The following is a 22,038-nucleotide window of genomic DNA, read 5'->3' as shown; positions in this document are numbered from 1 at the left end:
GGTCTTTTGAGGACAGGTGACAGTAAATATGGTAGCAAATGCAAAGCAAACGACCTTGTTTATAGAGTTTTCACTATTATAGTTAATGAGCTTTCAGATACCCGTGGCACTTACTAGCAGGGATTCGATAGAACTCCAAGGACCATCTCCCACTTTTTTTATCTTCAATGAAAGAGAAATCCATGGTATTGCAAATTTTTGCAGGTTGGATTCTTCAACTGTTCTAGGTTCAGATGTAACGTTTAAATGTAATACAGGCATAGCATATTAGCCTCATTCGCAGACATGTGCAGCAGTGTCGTTTATCTTGTCCAAGCCAATAGCAGCCATGTTGGAATCGTCAGGATTGCTGGATCTCTGGCCATGCTCGGTACTTGAGGAATGGCCCTACAGCGATGTTGTGCTCTTTGATTTGTAGACACTAATTTCGTTTGATATCGCAGAATTTTATCAGTGTATCATTGAACACACCGACAGCCTTCAATAACGACCGATTGAATGGAACTCAACTTTTATGAAGTGGTTCATAGCGTGCCTTTCATATTTAGATACAAAAGGAAAAGGGACAAGAGCAGACATCAAAACTTAATTTGAAGCATTAACATCCAACAAACCCATCTAACTAAACTGAACAAGCCCCCACTGAGCCAGAGGCACAGTCCCCGAGGTCTGGGTTTCCAAGAGGCTTGGCAGCTTTTAACAATAACCTGACTATTATTATAAACATACCCTGAGTAAGCTGGATGTTCTGCCATTTCCAAATTCCTGTCAGTGTTTGCTATTTTGTCACCTAAAAAGAACATCAATTGTCGTCAAACGGCTACTGTTACTACCATCAAGGACTGATTGCGTTTTTTCAGGTGTTTCTGGTAGGAATACTGAGATGCTATCCTAATGAAGACTTCAGGTATCACCAGACCCATGTTCCAGGCAAACACGTCTTGTCACAATACTCTCTGGGTTGACCTATACAAGAAAAATAAAATCTGTTAAAACACGTATTTATAATTTATACAACTTATCAACGAAGGCATCCATGGTACTTAACCATGTGCATGGTAGCATCTAAAAACCTCCAACTGTTGAAGTTGGGAGCAGCTGTCATGCAAATTCATACTACTGTACTGGCCGCTCGTGGTCCAGCTAGGGTATTTGATAACATTAGGCGATACTAGACTGAAGATGTCCATTACCAATTTGTTTTCAATCTCATTATAACGACGATATATTAGTACTAGTAAGCACAGCACCGTGGGTGTTTGTAATCCAACAAAACTTGACACAATATGTGCAACTAAACGGCCAAGCTGTATTTCCCGGGTTGTTTGTACTCACGGTATGAATAGTTTGTAACAAACCAGATGCAATACAAGCCGACGTGTACAAGTACTAAAACATTCCACAACTACATCACAGCCACATTGGCCAGCAAGTCTGCAACCAAGGCTACTTTGCAAGCATAATTTTACTAATTTATAGCTATCGGTTTTTGCCGGTACATCCGTTTACCACGCCACGAATCATTCCTTGATCTGAACGCCGAAAGCGACACTAACGAAAAGAACGGCCCACACCAGTAACAACTACAAACCTAAACACACTCAGAAACAACTATTCTACGCCATAACTGCATGTTTTCGAGAAAAAATCTCAGACAAGCAAACGCCGACCCTTACCTCACAATGGCCGCCATGCACTGACGCTACACGCTACAAACGACCGCGTGCAATTATATCCACCGCTCCGGCATCTGCAGAGTCACAAAACTCCAAATCAAGGACAAAAGTAAATTTATCTCCACCAAGACTTTGAATAATCATGCCAGTATGTGTTTGGTACAAAGTTAACTACATATTCGACAAACTGTTATGGCGGACACGTTCATTTTTGCCTCGAACTATATTTTGACGGTGAATTGATACACGGTCTGGATGAGGATATTTGGTGGGGCGGAGCAAAATGCCGCGAGGCTTCTTTGGGGTTTTCCAAAACATCGTTCTATAGGATAAGATTGGACCCTCCCCCCCCCCCCATTCAAGATTGGGCTATTCAAAAACCATCTTTGTCTCTTTAAGAAATTGACTATTTAAAGGTACTGAAAAAAACATTTGACACTATCTATGCACGCATGAACGCTTTGGAATACATATTATAAAAATGGAATCTTCGAACAGCACACATCATACAAAACGTACAAGTTAATAATTATCTAACTACCCCCGGTATGAAAAAAATTACACCGACTTACTTTAATACTTGGCCGACTGGACTTTTAAAAGTATTTTTCGACGTTGTGTCTACATTATTTCTAACGAAAAATAAGAGGGCCAGTCGTAGAGGGGGGAGGGGGGGGGGTTGGTAACGAATTGCCTGTATACTTAGTACGTATCATTATGTAGGTAGCGCCATCCTCCGCCATATTGGGATGCGAAATATGACTCGAGTGCGTTACGCGCCTACCTCGGCTACTTAAAAAATTGTCAACAAAATTAAATATAATACTTACAATCACGAAATTTCGTGTGTTTTACTATCAGTATCCTCTCTGTATGTGTATGGCTCTTGTAAGACCCTCCTTAGAGTACGGCTGTAGTGTCTGGGATCCCCACACCAAGGACCAGGTGAGTAGGGTGGAGATGGTCCAGCGTAGAGCTGCCCGTTTTGTCAGCAGTGACTACAGACGTACAAGTTCTGTTTCATCTATGTTGCAAAACCTGGGCTGGCAGTCTCTGGAAGTACGCCGGAAGATCGCCCGCCAGGTCATGCTTTATAAGATCATACATAATGCTGTCTCCGTCCCACACTCAACCAGGATTGTCCCGGTGGCTCGACGCTCCCGCCGCATCAATCACACTCAAACATTGCAGGCCATCGCGAGCAGAAACAACTTCTACAGGCTCTCGTTCTTCCCCCGCACCATCAGGGAATGGAATGAACTCGAGCCTGGTGCGGCGGAGGCGGGGTCTCTCGCCCAGTTCAAATCTGAACTGGCGAGGACCCTGCTGCATTGAGCCACCCCATCATGTCTTGTATATATGTAAATATTACTAACACACAAATGCACTTGTCCCGTCTTTAGCACACACAAAATCAGTTGTCTTATGTTCCCTTCTCATTTATCCTTGTTTTACCTTTGTTTTTATGTACTGGGTCACAATTGTAACTAATCCATGCGTAACGGCTGCCAATAATCCTACATGGTAGGGCTAGGCAGTAACGGAGATGGTGTACAAGTTTTCGTTTAGGTACCGTAAAGGCCTACTTGCCATAAGGCATGCAGAAACCATTATCTTTCCCTTATAGTAGAAAATACGCGTATCTCCTGTTTCGCACCGCCATTTTAGGTCAAAGGTCAATGGGTGCAAAACAAGCCGTCAACTGTGAATTTTCGCGCCACTGGGTTTCCTGTCATAAACGGACGAGTCGTTCTGACAGATCGCACCGTCGTCGGTAAGTTATCGATATATCTTTAGTTTTTCTCGGTGCTGCTGGTATTTTAAGAGCAAATGTCTGTAAGGATCAAACAATGGTGGTAGGGGTCAAAAAATCGATTTGGCTCAAATTTTGCACAGTGATAGTACTTGGCCCACAACCCCTCAAATAGCTTTCTTTCTGCTCCGCACCGATCGTTGCCATGGTAACGGACCAAACATGTTTTGGGGCCATTTTCCCTGATTTGGGCATGTCAAAAACATGAAAATTACCAAAGTTTAGGACGTGATTACAAGCAAATGCTTGAATATATCGGAAAGACAAAAACTGTGCTGAAATGACCAACTTATCCGCTTTTCTAAAATAGCTTTAAACGTTTCCAGAGGTCCGTTTTAAGGGCCTGGGCATCCCTAAGACAATACAGTGTTTTTGGCTTATGAAATATCCCTATTTCTGCCCATTTTTGAAGCGCTGTAACTCCAAAGATGGTGATTTTTTTTCTTTCATATTGAAATCACAGATACATAATCATATGTGCTATAAAATGAATGTTTGCAAAGTTTGGCCAATTGTTTGGTTCTCACGTGGTTGTCCTCGGAAGTAGGTCATATTTTACATTTCAAGAAAAATACCAAATTTTGTCATATTTAAGATACAATATATACAATATGAAAGCAGAAATCTAATAATGCTTTAAACAATATGTAACCCTATTGATTGTCTATCAAATGCATGCTTGTGGAGTTTGGAGTCTTGTTTTGTTGCTGTGTACTTGTCCCTGAAAGTAGGCCATATTTTGGATATGTGGTAAAATTTACATTTTCGGCTGTCTTTCAGGCTCTATAACTGACAAAGTGGAGTTTTATTGGAACTTAATATTTGTAGGGTATTACATACATGTATTAGGTATGGAATGAGTTCTTGTTGAGGTTGGAGTCTTGTTTCGTTGCTGTGTACTTGTCTGTGAAAGTAGGCCATGTATTGGACATGTGCTAAAATTAAGATTTTGGTCTATCTTTGAAGCTCTATAACTGACAAAGCAGGATGTTGTTTTCCTTCAATCTTTGTAGGGTAGTAGATACATGTATTGTGTATCAAATGAATGCTTGTAGAGGTTGGCGTTTTGTTTCGATGCTGTGTACTTGTCCCTGAAAGTAGGCCATATTTTGAACATGTGCTGAAATTATCGTTTTTGGCTAACTTTAAAGCTCTATAACTGGCAAAGTAGGATTTTATTTGAATTTATTCTTTTTAGGGTAGTACATACATGTATTGTGTATCAAATGCATGCTTGTGGAGGTTGGAGTCTTGTTTTGTTGCTGTGTATTTGTCCCTGAAAGTAGGTCATTTTTGGACATTACAGAAATTAGCATAATATACGGCTGTGTTTGAAGCTATAGAAATGACGAAGTAGGATTTTATTTCAATTCAATCTTTTAAGGGAAGTACATATATGCCTTTTGTATCAAATGAACTTATGGAGGTTTGGGTCTTGTATCATTATTGTGCACTTGTCCCTAAAAGAAGGCCATATTTAAGCACATACCGGTCTGCGCTTGAAGCCCTATAAACGCCAAGGTAGGATGTTATTTGAATTCAATTTTCTACCAGAAATAACTTTATCTATTGTGTATGACATGAAGGCCTACAGAAGGTGGGTTCTTGCTTAGTTGCTCTGTTCTTGTCCCCAAAAGTAAGCCATAATTAGGACATATTCTATTGTTTCCTTGTAGCTGTCCCCGAAATTAGGAAATATTGCTCACGTTTCTATATATTATATATATATAGTTCTGTGACACAGAACTATATATATATAATATATAGAAACGTGAGCAATATTTCCTAATTTCGGGGACAGCTACAAGGAAACAATAGAATATGTCCTAATTATGGCTTACTTTTGGGGACAAGAACAGAGCAACTAAGCAAGAACCCACCTTCTGTAGGCCTTCATGTCATACACAATAGATAAAGTTATTTCTGGTAGAAAATTGAATTCAAATAACATCCTACCTTGGCGTTTATAGGGCTTCAAGCGCAGACCGGTATGTGCTTAAATATGGCCTTCTTTTAGGGACAAGTGCACAATAATGATACAAGACCCAAACCTCCATAAGTTCATTTGATACAAAAGGCATATATGTACTTCCCTTAAAAGATTGAATTGAAATAAAATCCTACTTCGTCATTTCTATAGCTTCAAACACAGCCGTATATTATGCTAATTTCTGTAATGTCCAAAAATGACCTACTTTCAGGGACAAATACACAGCAACAAAACAAGACTCCAACCTCCACAAGCATGCATTTGATACACAATACATGTATGTACTACCCTAAAAAGAATAAATTCAAATAAAATCCTACTTTGCCAGTTATAGAGCTTTAAAGTTAGCCAAAAACGATAATTTCAGCACATGTTCAAAATATGGCCTACTTTCAGGGACAAGTACACAGCATCGAAACAAAACGCCAACCTCTACAAGCATTCATTTGATACACAATACATGTATCTACTACCCTACAAAGATTGAAGGAAAACAACATCCTGCTTTGTCAGTTATAGAGCTTCAAAGATAGACCAAAATCTTAATTTTAGCACATGTCCAATACATGGCCTACTTTCACAGACAAGTACACAGCAACGAAACAAGACTCCAACCTCAACAAGAACTCATTCCATACCTAATACATGTATGTAATACCCTACAAATATTAAGTTCCAATAAAACTCCACTTTGTCAGCTATAGAGCCTGAAAGACATCCAAAAATGTTATTTTACCACATATCCAAAATATGGCCTACTTTCAGGGACAAGTACACAGCAACAAAACAAGACTCCAAACTCCACAAGCATGCATTTGATAGACAATCAATAGGGTTACATATTGTTTAAAGCATTATTAGATTTCTGCTTTCATATTGTATATATTGTATCTTAAATATGACAAAATTTGGTATTTTTCTTGAAATGTAAAATATGACCTACTTCCGAGGACAGCCACGTGAGAACCAAACAATTGGCCAAACTTTGCAAACATTCATTTTATAGCACATATGATTATGTATCTGTGATTTCAATATGAAAGAAAAAAATCACCATCTTTGGAGTTACAGCGCTTCAAAAATGGGCAGAAATAGGGATATTTCATAAGCCAAAAACACTGTATTGTCTTAGGGATGCCCAGGCCCTTAAAACGGACCTCTGGAAATGTTTAAAGCTATTTTAGAAAAGCGGATAAGTTGGTCATTTCAGCACAGTTTTTGTCTTTCCGATATATTCAAGCATTTGCTTGTAATCATGTCCTAAACTTTGGTAATTTTCATGTTTTTGACATGCCCAAATCAGGGAAAATGGCCCCAAAACATGTTTGGCCCGTGGCTATTTTGAGGGGTTGTGGGCCAAGTACTATTACTGTGCAAAATTTGAGCCAAATCGATTTTTTGACCCCTGCCACCATTGTTTGATCCTTACAGACATTTGCTCTTAAGCTCTAAACTACTACCGTATTCTTCTTTTGGGCTAATATTTTCGCATATACTGTATTTACTAGTATAGTAGTATTTACGTGCGAGCAAGGAGTGTACGTATGTGAGCACCCTCCCCCCTCCCCACCGGCCGCATCTATGTCTGTATGTTAAGACCCTGGGCGAGATGTAGGGTTTGGCCCAGTATTAAATAGATGTAACGTTAGATGCAGATGTAGATACGTGACATTGTTGTTGTTCCGGAGTGCGTTCACCATCCGATAACTAGCTATCCTGACAGCCGACTAACTATATATCAACATAATTTATTTATTTATTTATTGAAAATGCAACAAGACATTACACTGACTCTCAAGGCAGCAAAGCTGATGTTAGAGAGTCAACATATAAAGACAAAACATAAGGGCACATAATATCAACAGTGTGAAATTACAAAAAAAAATGATCATAAGAACCTATATCATTCCAATTAGCCGAGTAAATATATGTACACATCTAAAATAACACATATCAACATAAAACCTAGATCTACAACGTTTTGATGCGAGCTTTAAGCGTATACTGAAGTCTCAAGACTCGAAGATACAAATACTATTCTTGGCGGCCTTGCTAGCATCCCTAGGAGGGACATACACAGTGCACGGGCAGGTCGTTGATCGGTCTGACTTGGGGGTGAAATGGGTCGTTGGTCGTGTTGAATGGATAGACTGAAATCGGTAGTGTTTTGGTCGTACATTTTGCCCATTGCTTTTTGGTGGACGTAAACTGGACTGGTATTAGTCGTATATAGTAAATATCCAGACCAGTTCACGACCATATCCATCGCTTCGACTGATTCACGACTGAGTAACGACTAGAAAGTCTGAATACGGTCGTTTCATTTCCACCACTTAAACACGACTATAGTTGTCGTGACAACAAGTAACGTTGCCAAGACTACAGCAACAACAATAACACTCGGCCGCCATCTTTACCCCGGTGTGTACTGGGATTGCGACGCATGTCATCGTGGTGACGGTTTCCTTGGCTGCCAAAATGATTGACAGCTAAGCGCACCTCGTGCATCAGCCTTCGTATCAACTCCGGGGAGTGACGCATACCTGGGGCAACAAATGAAGTTCAGTATGGCGGGGAAACCCAGTACTACTGGTTAGGACGAATTGTGGCATTTTGGTTTCATGATAGACCACAGGACAGGCCAGAACAGCTTGTCAAAGTGAAGTGGTTTGCTGCGCCCCGTCGAGATGACCAATCTAACTTGTGGTACGTTGACTCCACTCAGCCCAGCAGCGGAATGACGGTGGAGAACATTTTCAATATTAGAACCTGTCTTGCACTCATTGCGAAAGAAGAGGACAGGATCTGGGTGCTCTCGATCTACAGACAAATTGTGATATCATTCTAACTAATAATCCTGACCCCAGAGCGGCACAACATAGTACCTATCAATGCTGTGGATCGTTACTGACTATAGATGTGTCTATCAACCGATAGTTACGGTGGAAAAAGTACCCGCTAATGCTGCGGTCACATTTCCAAACCGGGGCCCGGCCGGGCTGTCTTGTGGAACGGAAAGTATGGTATAAAATACAAAACCACACAAAAACGTAGAAGAAATTAATGATGAAAACTATTTGCGTATACCATTGGTATAAATTGTTGGTTTTCCATCAATCGAAACAGCCCGACCGGGTCCCAGTTTGGAAATGTGACCTCAGCATAAGCGGAGGAAAAAGTACCCGAATTTTGCCGACAGGTGATCCAATACCTGCTATTGGCACGATTGAATATATGACGGTGGAAAAAGTACCCGCTAAGCGGAGGAAAAAGTACCCGAAAAAAGTACGTGGTTGGACGCCTGTCTCCTATTGGCAGGATGAAAACCATAGGTAAAGCTAACCAGTAATAAAAAATTATTTTGTGTGCGTGTGTAAGGAGGATGTTGTTGCCGAAGGTGACATTTCAAAGGTGAGATTTCTTGATTCAACATAAACTTCATTACCTATTTCATCTTCATCTATTACTATTGTCATACCAGTGTCTTTTATCGTCAGCCATTTTGCCTTTGGTAGTTGAATGCCAGAAAATGGTCACTAATGTAACTACGTTTTTTTGTCTGGAGGTAACCAACATTGAACGTTACACTTCCGAAATGGAATCGGTGGTCCTGAAGGAAATCTTGGCACAAGAGAAAATGCCTGGAACTGGGAGATTATGAGGTTGGAAAACACTTCTTTCCCTCATGCACTGTATTTTAAGCATGACATGTATTTTTTTGTCCTGAAGTGCACAGTAATAATATCAAAGGTAATCATGCCATGGATAAATGAAAGAATGAATGAATGATCGCATATTTCTGATGAGCATCACAGCGCTTCACGTAGTCTGTAGCATGAAATGCTTCTGCAGTAACATACTTATGTTTTATCTGTACACAGGTGAGGACCACTGACGGGCGTTGAATTCAAGTAGCGGGAAGCTGACAAGTTCATTCCACATCGCTTCACTACAGTGTACACTTAGTGTTTTGTGCTTGTCATCAAATTAGCAAGAAATCCCAGAGAAGAAAGTTGTTTTGTATTGGGCTCTGGTGTACGTCTTTTTTTGGCCTTCAAAGGAATGGAAGGTTTTTTGAGGTTGCGTAGCCAGCAAACAACACAGAACTTGTTCAAAGTATATTTGTATATTTTGTAATAAAACACTACATTGAAATAAACCATCCTTGCATAATGCTCAGTGTATAAAGTTATGCATGATAGTGTATTTACTGTCCTAGTATAGGCGAAAAATATGCAACATGTACATATTCACAATTGAGGACACGTAACCACATTATGATTGAAAACATCAGTACATTGGGTAAATTATAGTATAGTCTCGTGATTTCACTCTATATGTGTATTATTAGGTAAGATCATAGAACCCTTTGTATTGGATGAAAAGTGTTAATTCTTTATATGTAGTTACCAACACAGATGAACTTTCATGATTGTATGATAATGCATTTAGCTTCTGTTGTGAATGGATGTGCAATAAACGTCATTAAGGTCCTTTACCAGTTGAAATTACCCACCGCTTCTGTAAAAAATATTTGCAATTAGCCTTCGGGCATGAGCTTTCAATATAACAATTACTATCATTCCCAAAGAACTTCTTTCGTGTGCATGTTGGAAAGGACAGAACAGTGATATGCAAAAAGATGATGACAGATCAGTTGTGACTAATTAAGAACGTGACACAAGTACACATTCCATATGATAATTACTGAATTGATGAGGTGTCAGAGTTCATAACGCATGCTCATTTGGCTGCATTTACGACATCAGAAGGCATGTCAAGCGCCAGCGAGGAAGACAGCCCAGAAAAGCTCTCCAAGTAATTTTCGTTTGTGTCATCTCTAATACTATTAATTGCAAGTAAGCTGTCAAGGCCAGAGAGTGTTAGGCGAAAAGCGAGTGACAGTTGGTTAATATACTAACTGATAAATTGAATGGTTATGGCAGAAATAATTTGCATGTATATGGAGTCAAGTAACTCAGCGGTCGCTCGAATTTCTTGCAGGGTTGTCAGCAATTTACGCATTGAAGACATGGAGGGCGATAACGAGGAGAGGACAAGACAGCAGCAGGAGGAAGGAAGAAGACAAGAGCGATAACGAGGAGAGGAGAAGACAAGAGGAGCAGGAAGGAAGAAGACAAGAGGAGAAGGAGGGAAGAAGACAAGAGGAGCAGGAAGGAAGAAGACAAGAGGAGCAGGAGGGAAGAAGACAAGAGGAGCAGGAGGGAAGAAGACAAGAGGAGAAGGAGGGAAGACAGCAAGAGGAGTATAGGAGACAGCAGGAAGAGTGGGCAAGACAGCAGGAGTGGACAAGACAGCATGAGGTGGACTGGAGAAGACTGCAGGAGGAAGCGGAGGAACAAAGGTCGGTAGCTAGGATACAACAAGTCCTGCAACATGACAGGTTAAGGGATAATTCAGTTTCCCATCCGCAGCATGCATTGCGAAAACAGGGTGGCATAAGAGCGATCGTCATGACCGATGATGTATGATGTAAATGGCCTCCTTAAATCCTGTCGTAAAGTAACCACGTGTGTATACTTCAGAAGACCCGGACCTGGGACACCTATCCTCCAGAAACCACTTGTTTCTCTTCAATTGGAAAACAGTTTTAATTGTCATTATATTGAAATGGTTGATTATGCCATAAGCTTTGTATTCATTACTGCGTGCATCTAGCACGCTGACAACATGACACAACAAATACATGTATATGAGTCATGGAAATTAACTGACAACAGAAATCTTTCCTCTTTTCCTCAGGAGAGCACGATGGCCTCGAGTCATGGGCACTCGCGTGCCACCAGCAGTGCCGCCGCCGCAGTATGCGCCCTGGCCGTATGCGCCCAGGCCACTAGGATTTTTTGATACCAGTCACAATCTAAACCAGACGGGTCAAAACAACAACAGAGGCGGGGGGAACAGAGGGGGGAACAGAGGACGCAATCGCCGTCGCAACAACGCTCACACTACACCTTATACAAGAAGCAATATGGGACGGGGGGAGGGGAATGAACAGGGGGGTGGGAATGGACAGGGGGGTGGGAAGGGACAGGGGTACAGGCCGATTATCATATATAACGCTCACATACAATATCTAAACCACAATGATTAAATTTCTTTTGTTTCATTCTCATTCACACAGTTAGCAATTATAAAAATGATGACCTAATTTCCATAATTAATGCAAAAATTTAATTACTTCTTAGTGATAAATGATGGGAATTTCATATTTGGGACATGTGTAAGTTAATCCAAATTTAACATCACGATGCATTTATTATGTTATTATAGTCATTATAGAGTAACATTAACATTATAACTGTGGGATTTGAAGATTTTTGCCCTTGTAATGATAAGGATGAAGTAATCAACCCGTCTGCCACTCAAAAATCATTACTATAGACTTGTCTGTAAGTATCATGTATAGGAGATATAATTGATTGTAACGTTACATACTACAGTACCAATGATTGACTAAGCACGCACTCTTACCATATTTGCAATTAGGCCACAGCATGTCAACTTAATTAATGACATCCTCTGCAAACTCCAAGTAAACTTCGAGTCAGTCTTTTTGACAGCTTTAAGTACAAAGGACTTGGTTGCGCTCGTCTCACAACCTTATTATAAGTTTGTTATTATTACAAATGCATGACAGAAGGCTAATTGTGAGTACGTATTTCATATACATATGAAGATATAAAATGATATGAAGAACTAATTCCTTCAGTACACTTTACTCTTTATACTACAGTACGATGTATATCAAGCCAGTTTTGTTGGGTTTTACTTGTTCTTTTGATTGCCGACCCAGTCAATTTACCCACTTCTTTAATAAGTGTTCTTTGAAATCAATCGATGAAAAATGAATGAAAATGTTTAAAATTAATGACAATGAAAATCTACAGTTGTGTAAAATATTGGCAACTGCACACTCTATATAAATCATACATACATACTTTAAAAGCTATAACTGTGTTACATGACTTACGTACATATATTATACAACTAAACATACATAATAAATATTTACTGGCCAAATTGGAGATATCATGTGTTTCTAGAAATAGTTGCGATGTGCTGTATCCTTCTGTGGATGGATACAGCACATGACATTATCTTAAACATGTAAACACATTCTGTGCCAGAGAAAAATGCAGAGACATGTGCAAAATGTTACGAATGTCCAGCAACGTCTCTGCAAGTTATCCATTTTTCCTGAGCTGCCCTTTGCCTGCACTGTCTGTGAGAAGTCTTATCTGACAGTCAATCTGACAGTCCCATTCGTACAAAACATCAAGCGAAGCCACGAACGTAAGACTGACAAATATGCGGCCCTTGTGGCAGGAATAACCACCACCCTGAACTGCTTTGAAGTCGGTTCCAGAGGTCTGATTACCCCAGAAAACAAGTGTAGACTCAAGAACATTTTAAGACTGTAAAGACCAAACTACCCAAAAACTTTTTCAGTGACATTAGCCGTACCGCATTGACATTATATGCAATTTGGATCTCTAGACACGAACCGTGTTGGGATGTAGATGTGCTGTGATTATAGTTTTACCTCCCTCGCTGGGATGCCCGAACACCGACCCTTCCGCCTTGACGCGGTGCGAGGGCCCGAATGTACCAATTTCCCAGTCCTGGGGTAGGTGCAACACTCCTACTCTGTAACCTCGAATGAAGTTAACTGTGAACTACGGAGAACTGTGTCAGGGCAAGAGAGACAGAGGAGCCCCCAGGAAGCGCTTCAAGGACCAACTTAAGCGCCAACTCATTGCAGCTGGCATCCCAGTTAAAGAATGGGAAATAGTGGCCTCTGACAGAAGTGCCTGGAGAGCAGCGACCAGAGAAGGAGCTGAGAAATGGGAGAAGGCCCGGAAAGAGGTAGCAGAGCAAAAGAGGAGGCGACGAAAGGCTGCAGCCACTCAGCCGACAGCAGCAGTGACCTTCATATGTCCGTCCTGCAGCAGGACCTGCAGGTCGAGAATCGGGCTACACAGCCACATGAAGGCCTGCAGCCACATGAAGGACTGACTTCCTAAACATCTTCGGACACGAAGAAGAGGCCAACAACAACATAGTTTTACCTCGTACACGCCGTGCAATAACAGTAATTCATGCCGGGCAATAGCCGCTGACCTATACAGTGCAATAAGCCAAACAACACAAACCGTGCAATATACTCTTTGTAATGCTATTCTTTTATTGAAAAAAATTACTACAGTAATACAGATGCTTTTTAAAATAATGTTCAATTAATATCTAGTTAATCCCAGATTTTAAAAGTTTTATCAATTTAAATGTCATATGTGTATGTCATAGTCGTTGTCATTGTTAATGCTGTCCTGCATGCTCGGTCATTACTGGCTGGCATGACCTGGAGTTCTTGTATATTTCTTGTTCACTGAATAAAGAATGATTTATAATATATTTTGCCCTTTTTGTCCATAAAATCGTTCATAATACCAAAATTGTACCAGAACAATTCAAGAGTTTTGTTTTTTTTTACATTCAACTCAGACATTCACCAGCACAATACGAGACAACATAACCAATTAAGGCCGGTCAAGACTAAATCCACACAAAAACAATTCTCAATAGCGTATAGAGGCCCCATCGTCTGGAACAAGTTAAGCCAACTGCTACAAAACTGCCAGTCAATTCCTGTGTTTAAAAAAAAATTCTTAAAAACTTTCTCTTACAAAACCCCAGTACGACTACAATCTGATTTGTTTGTTTTCCTTGTTTTTTTTAATCATGTTAATTATCTAATCAGTTTATTTCTGCAACAGCGACCTAAATCATAAGACTTTCCTTTAATTTCTTTTCGTAGATGTAAAAACTAGTTTACACACTTCAGTTATTATTTCTGTGTCTTGATTTTGTTTAATTAATCATTGTTTAATTATTTCATTGTTTAACTTTGATGTTTAATTCAAATATGTTTTGTCACGTATCATAGTTACCTTTGTTTGAAAAAAACACCTAGGTTTCTGGCTTACCCCGTATATTCCCTTATTGTTATTGTTTGATTACACTTTTTTATACGTGCAAATAATAAATAAACAAAAAAATAGGTAAAAAATGGACTACGCTTACATGAGGGGGCATCCCAACAACTACCCCTTCAGGTGTGACGTGTGTGGAACTGGAGTCTTCTCCCGCACAAGACTGCGTGAGCATTCCGCAAAACACTTGAACAAAGGGTTAGCAGAGTGCAGGATCTGTAAGAAGGCACCGCGTAAAGGCTGGTATCCGGTACCAGGAGCAGCTCCACAAGGACACACCAACACTGCACAAGTGCAACTTGTGCGACAGAACATTCAAGGTAAAGAGAGACATGCAGGAGCACATGAAGACTCACTCAGAGAACAGTTTCAATGTTCTGAATGCAAGAAAATCTATAAATCTAATATTTCATGAAGCATTATGAAGTCAGCTATTCTGAGAGTATTATCAAGGATTTTGTGTGTAACTTCTGTAGCAAGGCCTTTCGCACAAAGCAGTACCTTTCGTAGCAACTAGTGACCCATTCAGAAAAAGAAAGTTCACTGTGAATAAACATTAAAAGAGCAGAAATTGCAAGAAACAAGAATCTGGTGAAAGAAGTATTCGGACGGCAAGTGAAAATACCATTTGATTTGAATGTGATGATTTATTGCGATGAATTATCAGCCACAATCTGTGTACAACTGTGACTTGTTCAACTGTTACTTTGCCTTTCAATATACTTTGTTGTAACAATATACTTTGTTGTAACAACCTGACTTCTTGCAGTTAACACAGGTTGAGGGTTACCTGGAAAGACACAATCTCTTGTTAAATATTCCCAATGTCTGACAGTGCTGTAAACTGGTCTACAGCAAAATACTGTGTACAACATGATCAACTGTTACATGTACTTTGCCTTTACATATATTTTGTTGTAAGAACCTGACTTGTTGCTTTTTTATTGTGCAGTTAAGGCCACACCAATTTAATTTGTTTCTCGCATTTTTTTCCAGAAAAAATCAGGGTGACAGGGCGAAAACAGGCCGAGGCACCCGATGATAGCGGGAAATATTACTATATGAGCCATGAAGTGAACATACCTGGCTGGTTTATAATTAAACAATAGAATTTTAACTATTAATTGAACAAAATTGTTACATTTAAAAACTGAAGAACTAGGAAGAAAATGATTTTTTTTGACCGTTGGGGCCAAATTATGTCTTTTATTGAGCATTTTGCAGTTATTTAGTTTCTCTTGATATTCTTTTGCAGGTAAGTTATTTAGTTTTCCTAGTAATTTTTTTCACATTTTCATTGGAAGAAGGAATACGTGAAACGCGAAGTTCCCGCTAGAACACCGCAACAAGTTACTAAAAAGACTTCAATGTAATATTTGTAGTAGGAACTTCCTTCTTACGTCCTAGACATGTGCTTTTGGTGACATTTTAACTCTGCTGTCGGCGCAGAGAAATGGTACGTACTTTTATGTTCAGGACCGCAAATTTGCCACAAACTTTGTTCGATTATGAAAAAATCGTCTAAAATAAAACGTACCGGGCGGATTTCAAGGCGAAAAAAATAAACGTACCGGTACATTTGTTCGAGGTGCTGGTTCTAAGTTCAAGTTGAATGATTCTGTTAATCCTATCTTTTAACACAGTGCACTCTCGATGAAGAAGAAAGAGCCCAAAATCAATGCAGTTTGCATATGGGAATGGGAAAACATCCTGAATTCGAAACGTCCCAAGAAGTGGCGCAACAGGTAGCCAGTCTGTCACCCCTGCTCCTCAGAACATGCCGGAAGTGTAATGATGGAGATTGTCCGTATTGTTGTCTATGTCCGTCAACGCAGGTATACCCAAGTGCACATGCTCGGGGACCCTCTCACAATATACCCGTCGATAGACGACTACACTGCCATGGTGGTTCAGCTGGGCCGGAGTTGTTTGTTGTACAAACGAGATCTACGACGTGCGTACAGGCAGGTATATTTCCTATAGATTAGCACCTCCTCGGTTTCTGATGGCACGGCTCTTGTTACGCCGATGTGGCGATCCCGTTCGGCGTTCTTGTGTCAACGTATCACCAACGCGGTCACTCATCTTCACCGTGAGGCCGGTTTCTTCAGCGTAAATTATCTCGATGATTTCGGCGGAGCAGACTCAGGGCGAGGGCCGCGGCCGCGTTTCACGTTACAGCGTTGTTATTATCTCATAATAACAACGACATAAGCACGGCGGTGAGGGTGGATGTAACCCACTGAAGCTTGAACACTGTTTTATGCATGCAGTTATCACGAAGCCAAATGCAACAGAAACTGATGTAAAAATACCCCAGAGATACATCTCAGTCGCATTCGCATTCTTCAGTACATAAAGCAACAAGGGCTACTTTGCAAGCATTAACGACAATGTCGAATTGTTTTCTATATCTCTGCCTGAAAGCCATTAGGTGAACGCCATGGGTGACCCTTACGAAAAGGACAGCTCCTCAACAGTAACAACTACAAACCCAAATACACTCAGAAACAGCTATTCTTTGCGACAACTGAACGTTTTCGCGCCATTCCCAGACAGGCGGACACAGAACCTCACCCTGCACTGGCGCTACAAACGGCAGACGATCGCAGGATCCCAATTATATCCATCCGCTCCGACATCTGGAGGGTACAAGACTACATAAAGCGCAAAACTAGAGTTAACCCCGCCAAGACGTAGTAGAATCCTCATACTACCACGTGTTAGCACTCGAATTAACTACCGTATGATATTCGGCGTAACAAACGTGTTACGTACAAACGTGTCATGTTCGCCTCGCACTACTTTATGGCGGCGAATAGATCATTCTGTCTGGAGGGGGATATTCGGTGGGGCATAGCAAAGCTATGAGGCTTGTTTGGGGTTTTAAAAAACATCGTTCTACACAAAATTAGCCTTACATATTTCACTTCGACCCTCCCCGACTATCTATCTAGTTAGAACCACAGTGCAAAGAAACATTCCAAGAAAAAAAATAAAACTGTAAATATAAATATAAACAAGTGTCCATTGGCGACAATTCTCCGTGAAGTTTTATATTTTGAAGATTGAGAACAGCATAGTGCATGTAATCACTTAACAACTGGTAACAACGTATCGTAAAAATGGCTAAATCCCTGGTCTAATAAATCTAGCCCAACAAAAAAAATCGCGCTCTTGGTGGCCACCTGCCACCCCCCTTGGGGAAACAGTGCAGAATGACTAGTGTAAGCACAGGCTACATAAAATTAACAACACGACCATCTGAATAGATAAACAAAGTCAGCTTTCATAACAATATCTTTCATTTACTACATATTATTCACTTACTGACTAGACACGGTATCGCAGTAGGTCAAACCACAATCCCAAAGATACCCGCAACCATTATGCACAATAGCCACCTAATATCTGCTTAGAGAACCTCGGCTACCAGACAACTACCTAAACCTACGGCCTATTCCACAGGATTGTAAAAGTAGGGATGTTTCTAAAATATGGATTTACTTCAATATCAAAACTGCTAGGGTGAAAATATAAAGCCTAAAGCACGTCTACAGTACAAAAAGAGATAAAATGAAATGAAATGAAATAAGACGTGCATCACATAAAACATAATGACACACCACATGCCCAATTAATGCTACGTACAGAACAAAGCGTTTTGGCTGCGAACATCTTAAAGGCCCTCTGGAAACAGTTTAGTGAAGGCAGGAAGAGGCATGGACAGAAAGGGAAGGAGACCTCAAGGGGCCCTCCGGGTATACAAGGATTTGTTTGAAAAGAAGAATGAACTATTAGATGTATACGCAGAGAACCCTGCACGGTGACACGCTGCAGAATGGGGTGTGACCATGAGTGATATGGAGTGTAAGTACTATGAAGACCACAAGACAGAGCGGAAAATGTTTGTCACAAAGGTGTAGACCCTGTGTGATACCAAAGCACAATGAGAGCTCAGAGGCTTAGAGAGCGACAAGAAGAGTACAGGAAGTTGAGAGACCAGCAGTTCCAGTACAAGCCTGCCTACTGCCTAAATGCTCCTCTTAATTTTTTCCCGCCAGGCATCACGGTCCTTAGCCTTTATAATCCTTATCCAGTACAAGACTCTGGATGAAATCACTGCTAATCTCATTGAAGCTGGTGAGATTCCAACCAGCACTGCCAGCAGCAGTACGTGAGGAAGAACTCGAAACAACAGTGTCAAGCAAAAGCGACAAAAGACTTCTCAGTCTGAACCACATGACCAGGAAGGTGAGAGGAGTGAGCTTGCAGCCATTCCTAAGGAGAAGAAGAGGAAGATCTTCAAAGAAGTTGCTGAGGTGGACATTGATGACCGACTACCGAAAGAGTTTCAGCACATACGAGACTCGGAGAGAAAAGTACGTGAGGATTTTTACAAGGCTGGCTAATTTCTCAGGAAAGGGACTTTCCATTAGTGAATCCAGCTCATCTGTAATTGAGGTTGGCAACACAATGTTTGGGCGAAGATGGAAAAGCCCTGGCGAATATAATGAGGCATTTGACCTAGATACAGTACCAAATATCAGGAACATAAGAGCAGCCCTGCAGCAGATTGAGGCCTAGAGTCTGTGCCTTGTCGTGGACAAGCTTGAGGAAGAGAAGCAGAAGGGTAAAGATGATCACTCATGCGTCAGACAGTACAACAAAGAAAGATGTCGGTCAGTTCATGGTACAAGGGCTGCATGTTGGTCTGCCAATAGAGAAGGGTGCTACCCATTCTCAGCTGAGTGAGGTCTACAAAGGACTGCATGCAGGTTTGGGGAAGCCTATGAGTGAGGACTTCACGAGGTTCACAAAGCCTGAGTACTCTGTGGTGTCTGATGCCCTATTCGCAGGTGTAAAGAATAGTTACACCAACGAGGTCCTGAGTTCTGTGTCCGACGTAGCTGATGAGCATATGACAGAAGTAAAGAAGCTTACTTATCTGATGTTGCCCCGCATGCAGACCGTATTAGCCAGACAGAGAAGAGACTGGGATTGATGAGGAGGCCTTCCCGATTAACTATCCCGTTAGTGACCAGGCAAGGAACATTGATGTAACCCCAGTGCACAACATCAGCATTGAGAGACTGAAAAAGTTGGGCACGCTGAGTGCAGTAAGCAGATCAATCATCTTGCAGAAGAGTCAGGAACTGAGACATGGACAGATTCCCTCCTTCAGGGGTTTCAGGCAGAAGCCCAAGCTAAGAGGGAGGTAGAACTCATCCACAAAGGGGAAGTTTGAGAGGGGGGCTGTTCAGAAGCAAGAAATGGCCCAGAGAAATGAGAGAAAGAGACTTGACATGCTGGACAAACTGGAAGCTTGTGGTGGTCCCTACACAGACAGCTGTGAAGTTGAGAAATTCCTAGTAAATGAAAAGCTAGGAGACATGGACAAGCAACAGAGAATGAAGCTGAAATTTCAGTTTGCCAGAGAGAGTACCACGCTTCTGCCAAAAGTAGACCCCATCTTTCGAATCCAGGTGACACTGCCAAATGGAAAGAGGAGGACAAAAACTGCCCAAGAGTTTGGAGAAGTACTGATGTCCTTTCTTGGAAGAAGGAGCGACCGGACCATCCTATGGTATAACAACTTCCAGCAAAGCCTGGACAAATTGACATCATTTTGATTCTCAAGTAAAAACTTTTAATTTGCAAAACGTACATGTGGGCTTATTTATTTATTTCTGTTTTATTCAAACAGGGTAGAAACCTCAGTGCTATTTAAAACCACTGATTTTCAGGAACCTGTAACAACAAGTGAAACATGAAAACAATGAAATCGACACATTAACAATACATAACGTTACAAAATAACCAAGCGTCAAAACGAAGTCGTTTACCGTAAATCAATGTGTTTCTATTAAATTGTTAACAAGAATATGGTTGAAAACGTCACCAAGTTTGGTGGTTTTAGCGTGAGTCATCCTGAAATTTTCTGACCTCAAAGTTGGCTTGGGCCTGAAAAGTCCCCCACCCCCCGTCTAAACAGGGTTATTTTTTCAATTACAAGGGGTGGGGGGTTTATTTTAAGATACAACTTTACTTTTTGCACCAGAAGTCTTGTATTGATTGTGTTAATCATTTTCCAAATGGGCGTTCAATAATTTTGAACTTGCACTTAAGCACCACCCACCCCCTGACAGGGGTCACTTCTCAATGTTCGGGTAGAATTCTCGCATGGTTTAGGTGCGTAGGATTTTTTTTTTAATTTTTGGTGAATGGAGACTTGAGAGGTTGGACAACACTGCCAGTGTATGTTTTCAAAGGTCTAAAACTCAGGAATTTTGACCACGTTGTTTTGACATAATTCCCATGTTTGGAATCTCCTGTCGCTGCGACAGATGAGTAGGCGTACAGGTCATCATTTGCCGAGGTGGGTCCTCATATGGGAGAGGACCCTCATATGGGAGAGGACCTCCAATACATTCCCATATATTAACATAGGAAAGCCCTATTACTGGGCTGTGTCCTCAAACTCATGAAATCATGGCAGTGCCATGCAAACAATAACCCTAACAGCAAATCACCGTCGCCATGGCAATGGATGTTTTCATTGCCAATCTTGTTGTTTTTCCGCAGATTTGTGGTATCAATAACGTAAGAATGACTGGATAGTGCACCATCTTGGGTTCGAGCTGACCCCCAGACCAACATAATGGAATCAATTGCAAATGATCTACACCAGGTGACAGGTCGCTTTCGTGAGATCGAGACAAAATGATTCAGCAATATTTACTCATCGAAGTCAAGCGACGATAGCACGTTCGTACCAACCAGTTCTATCTCTGCAAGGGAGCGGAGTAAACACTAAATGATTCAGCAGGATGACGTGGATGCTCGTACCACCCAGTTCTATCTCTGTGAGGGAGCGGAGTAAACACTACATGATTCAGCAGGATGACGTGGATGTTCGTACCACCCAGTGCTATCTCTGCAAGGGAGCGGAGTAAACACTAAATGATCCAGCAGGATGACGTGGATGCTCGTACCACCCAGTTCTATCTCTGTGAGGGAGCGGAGTAAACACTACATGATTCAGCAGGATGACGTGGATGTTCGTACCACCCAGTGCTATCTCTGCAAGGGAGCGGAGTAAACACTAAATGATTCAGTAGGATGACGTGGATGCTCGTACCACCCAGTTCTATCTCTGAGGGAGCGGAGTAAACACTAAATGATTCAGCAGGATGACGTGGATGTTCGTACCACCCAGTGCTATCTCTGTGTAGGAGCGGAGTAAACACTAAATGATTCAGCAGGATGGCGTGCGTGTTCGTACCACCCAGTTCCGTGGCTCTCTGTGAGGGAATGGAGTAAACACTAAATGATTCAGCAGGATGGCGTGCGTGTTCGTACCACCCAGTTCCGTGGCTCTCTGTGAGGGAGCGGAGTAAACACTAAATGATTCAGAAGCGTGACGTGTTTGTACCACCTGGTCTTTATCCCCGAGTAGTACCAGACGCGGACGTATTTTGTACCACCTGGTCTTTATCCCCGAGTAGTACCAAACACGGACGTATTTTGGTCTACCTGCTGAGT

General features: G+C 41.2%; 2 pseudogenes; both read left to right on the top strand.

The window, feature by feature from the left end:
• The window catches only part of LOC109484799, a 30,428-nt pseudogene extending 19,091 nt beyond the window's left edge, over positions 1-11,337 (top strand).
• Positions 11,338-16,936: 5,599 nt separating this feature from the next.
• LOC109484798 lies at positions 16,937-20,126 on the top strand (annotated as a pseudogene).
• Positions 20,127-22,038: the final 1,912 nt, after the last annotated feature.

The sequence above is a fragment of the Branchiostoma belcheri genome, unplaced genomic scaffold (assembly GCF_001625305.1).
Source record: "Branchiostoma belcheri isolate BF01 breed outbred unplaced genomic scaffold, Haploidv18h27 scaffold70, whole genome shotgun sequence".
Taxonomy (NCBI): domain Eukaryota; kingdom Metazoa; phylum Chordata; class Leptocardii; order Amphioxiformes; family Branchiostomatidae; genus Branchiostoma; species Branchiostoma belcheri.
This window is presented reverse-complemented; position numbering and strand designations above follow the sequence as displayed.